Source organism: Tiliqua scincoides, chromosome 4 (assembly GCF_035046505.1).
Source record: "Tiliqua scincoides isolate rTilSci1 chromosome 4, rTilSci1.hap2, whole genome shotgun sequence".
Taxonomy (NCBI): domain Eukaryota; kingdom Metazoa; phylum Chordata; class Lepidosauria; order Squamata; family Scincidae; genus Tiliqua; species Tiliqua scincoides.
The window spans coordinates 8,083,538-8,086,418 of NC_089824.1; the positions used below are offsets into that span (position 1 = coordinate 8,083,538).

Here is a 2,881-nt window from a genome sequence, read left to right on the forward strand (position 1 = left end):
ACAAATTCAGCACAACAGTTTTATTAGGATTATTAGTGGTTGAAGACCATGTCAACTTAGAGTAGCAATTTTCAGCCTTTTTCATCTCATGGCACACTGACAAGGCACTAAAATTGTCAAGACACACCACCAGATTTTTGTTCATTGCCAAGGCACACCATGCTGCCAGTGGGGGGCTCACCCCCCCATTAGCCCTACTAATAAATGACCTTCCTCCAAATTCCTGTGGCACACCTGTGGACCACTCGTGGCACACCAATCAGCCACGGCACAGTGGTTGAGAATTATTTAAATGGTGCACCTTGTTTCTATTGCATTGTTATGTTGTGAGTCACCTTGAGTCAACGGATCTCCCTGGAGGGGAATTCCAGAATTGTGGTGCCACCATGAAGAAGGCCCTGTCCCTCGAAGTCTTCAAATCAATATCTGTGGAATGTGGACCATAAAGCAGAGCCTTTGCAGCCAGTCTCAAGGCTTGGAGAAAGGCATGTCTTTCCCCCTAAATTAAGGAGCTGTTCTCATTGGGAAAATGTTCTAATCTCCACCTCTTGACCTCTTCAGAGGTCAATTTCTTCATTGTTTTGATCATTTATGATCAGATTTTGAAATTTGTGCCAGGAACTGCTTTCAGAATTCCATTGCAAAGAAACTGGGCTATAAAGCTAGACATGTTGAAGTATACAGAACACTCTCCAGTGGTCAGCTAAGCTTGGTCCTTTTTTTCTGACTTCCTGGTCTATCAGGTGCTGCAGCTTACCAGATGGCACAACTTAGCAGGCAACACTGCCCTAATTTCTTTTCAGTGGAAATCCACTCCAAAGACCTTTAATTACCTCCATTGTTGCTAAGGTGCACGGATAAAACACTTTTTCTTTTCTCATCACCTGCCCGCATCTAAATGATCCGCCAGGTTTACAGACACTGTTTCTACAGACAGCCAGCTGTGATACCCTGTTGCGATTCAGAATATCAAAGTGTTTATGGAGATTGTTGAATTTACATGTTTATGAAGTCTACAGAAAAGAAAGTAATTTAACTGATGGGGTTGGCTTTTGCTGCAGCCAGGCTTCTGTGGCACTCCATAGAACTAATAAATTTACTGATACAGACATTGAATCTTACCAGAACAAAGATCAACCAGTCAGGACATCGGCCAACTAGAAGAAAAATGTTTGGAGTATACAACTGATAAATATCACAAAAGATCAAAATGGAGAGATAAAGGCATAATATTTAGCTGTCTCCTTGCTGTCACAATGACTTTTTCTTTCATCTTGTGCCAGTGCCAAATTTCTGGGGGCGTAGAGCCAAGTCAGGCCTGGGCCGCTTATGGCCCCCTCCCATCTACCCCTTTGTGGATCATTGGGGTACTCAGGATTTAATAGAAGACCAGCTTCCTGCACTACAACCTTAGTTCATGCTTCTCCCTGCAGCCATTACCCACTCTCTTTAGCCACAAAATCTTCATATAACCATGAGGCAATCATGTTATCTCAGTCTAGCATACCTCTCAGGGAAGGTGTATAAAAATATAGCACAGGTTTTTATCTTCATATCTTACCCTCATTCCTCTATATAATTACTAAATTCTATTTCTCTCACTTATCTAAATGCTTCTGTTTCTCCTTCCTCAGCCCCACTTTGCTGTCTCTTCTGCTCTCCTTCGGCAGTCAACCCAGTTCTTTCAAGTCCCTTGCTTCTTCCACTTCTCCTTATCAAGAATCTTCTACATCCCCGTTCCACACCTTCTTCTGACCCATTACCTCCTCCAGCTCTGTGCTTCTGAGTCTGCTCTGCCTTTCTGTGACATCAGAACAATCCAGCAAATGACTTTTAGAGGCTGAACTGCTACTGATGGTTGGCAACCTTCAGTCTCAAAAGACTATGGTATAAGCCTACAGCACCTGATATTCCCCAGCGGTCTCCCATCCAAGTACTAACCAGGCCTGACCCTGCTTAGCTTCCGAGATCAGACAAGATCGGGCATGTGCAGGGCAACAGTTGCTGCCACTGCTACTACAAGTTGCCAAAATTATTTGAAATATGGATAAGAAATATTAAAAGAATAAAGGTATGTGGTGGGGGGGAGGGTAACCCATTAGTCTGAAGTTTCAGCTTATGGTAAATGATGTTTTAAGGAAACTTCCTTGTCTTTGTGATTGCACTTGAATTACTGGGAGGGGAGCAGGTTTCTTTGATTCCATCTTGAACACAACAGAGCTGACAGATTGTTCATACACTTTGATGTTCAAGGAAGGGTTAAGGTTCCTTGTTGATTTCGGTTCAGCACATCAAAATAACAACTGATTAGAAGCAAATTTCGGTCCTCAATATTTAATAAGTGCAATTAGAAAATTTAAAAAATAAAGCATCCATTCTTCATGAGAGCATGTATAAGGAGAATAAAGGTCTCCTTTCCTCACTGACATATCTCTGCAAACCGTGCATATCTGCCAGCTCTCATGGTCTGATCCGTACGAATTGTGAACTTTCAAGCTGGCAAAGGCTTCATCACCCAGTTGCCTACCCTGAGGACAAATTACATCTTCTAATCTTCATAACTGAGCTCGGTTTGTTGATTAGATCTTTATTCCATTTTTCAGGTGAACATATTGCCTCCTAAAGTGACTCACATCAAACAGTCAATACTCTGCTGATGGGAGGTGCTGTCTATAAATGAACATGGGAAAGTAGCCATGCCTACAGGCTTATAATTTTTTTTAAAAATTACAAGATAAGCATGTGAAAGGGAGTGGAAGAAAAAGAATGGGGGAGTAATGCATCCTGCAATGCCAGAACACAGCAGTGAGTCGTAAACAGACCATCAGATCACGCTGATCTTCCGAAGCTGGTGTTCCTGCTTGCACAGAAGTGATGCAAT

At 42.4% G+C, this 2,881-nt stretch overlaps 1 pseudogene; it reads right to left on the reverse strand.

The window, feature by feature from the left end:
• Window positions 1-1,892: 1,892 nt before the first annotated feature.
• LOC136650046 (5S ribosomal RNA) lies at window positions 1,893-2,009 on the reverse strand (annotated as a pseudogene).
• Between the last annotated feature and the right edge of the window lie 872 nt (window positions 2,010-2,881).